General features: G+C 42.4%; 1 non-coding gene across 1 annotated transcript; it reads left to right on the top strand.

The window, feature by feature from the left end:
* The first annotated feature begins 831 nt into the window (after window positions 1-831).
* Window positions 832-905, top strand: TRNAN-GUU (transfer RNA asparagine (anticodon GUU)). The gene has a single exon. It is a non-coding gene; the product is annotated as a tRNA-Asn (tRNA).
* The last annotated feature ends 266 nt before the right edge of the window (window positions 906-1,171 follow it).

A 1,171-nucleotide genomic window follows, 5' to 3' on the forward strand; every position in this document is an offset into this window, starting at 1 on the left:
TCCATAAGGTTCTAGAATGCCTATGATTAGGCCGTCACTTTACCACGCGTCAACCAATCATGCCTGCAAGTGAGAATGGAATGACTCGGGTAGCAGAAGAAAGTACATTCAGCTGACTATTGTCATGTAGAAAGAGACTTCCCCAGGACCCAACTAAACCAGATGATTCTAGGCAGAGACACACATTTGCTCTGAACGAAGGATGAGACAGGAGCTAGAAAGTAGCAGCTTGCTAGTTCAGGAATTGTGGGGTGGGGGGCAAGACTCTTTGATTCTTTCCCCAGTTCAGACACATGTGGGTTCGATCTTGTGCTGGAACCTCACGTTGGCCCCATGATGAGCGCTGGCTTGTCCTCTAAAAATTCTTCTGCGAGCTAAGTGGCTGGTGATGTTCAGATTTCAGACAGGAAACCATTGGGAATTTTGGCGAAGAACTTTGACTAAAAGCAGTAGTACCTTTCCATGCCTGTGGCATCTAGCTCATCAGCCGGTTAGGCAAATGCTGAAGAAATCGTCTTGGTGGCGGTGTAGCATAGCACTAGCAGGGCATTTCGGGATAAGCAAGAACGTCTGGTTGTTTACAGTGCAGCTTCAGCTGTTTTGACAATCCGGACAATAATCCGTTGGCGTAGATATGTCAGGTCCGACACCAGTTCTTTCGAACCTTTTACCGAAGGGTTCATGTGCCAAACAATTTTTAACATATTTCCTACTACCGTCTCAACAATGCACGTATATGCACATGTGGCGCATGAAATTGTTGTTCGTCACGGGACCTACTGTTTGATGTTCAAATGTAATATAGTGTAGCGAATTGTAATCGGACGTGTTGCTGGAATAGCTCGGATGGCTAGAGCGTGTGGCTGTTAACCACAAGGTCGGAGGTTCGATCCCTCCTTCTAGCGTTGTTTTTTAATTTTCAAATTTTATCCCCTTCTAGCTCAGATTTTGGAGGTTCAAGCTTTGATTATAAAAGCTTCTAGCATTAATTTTTATTTTCAAATTTTATCCCCTTCTAGCTCAGATTTTGGAGGTTCAAGCTTTGATTATAAAAGCTACTAAAATATGGATTATATTGTATTCAAATTAATTTATCAATGGTACCTTTTTAAGTTAGGTTCCCACTGTGATTAGTACGACTTCCTTCTAGTGTTTTTTTTTCAAATTTTCA

Source organism: Triticum aestivum, chromosome 1A, assembly GCF_018294505.1.
Source record: "Triticum aestivum cultivar Chinese Spring chromosome 1A, IWGSC CS RefSeq v2.1, whole genome shotgun sequence".
NCBI classification, from domain to species: Eukaryota; Viridiplantae; Streptophyta; class Magnoliopsida; order Poales; family Poaceae; genus Triticum; species Triticum aestivum.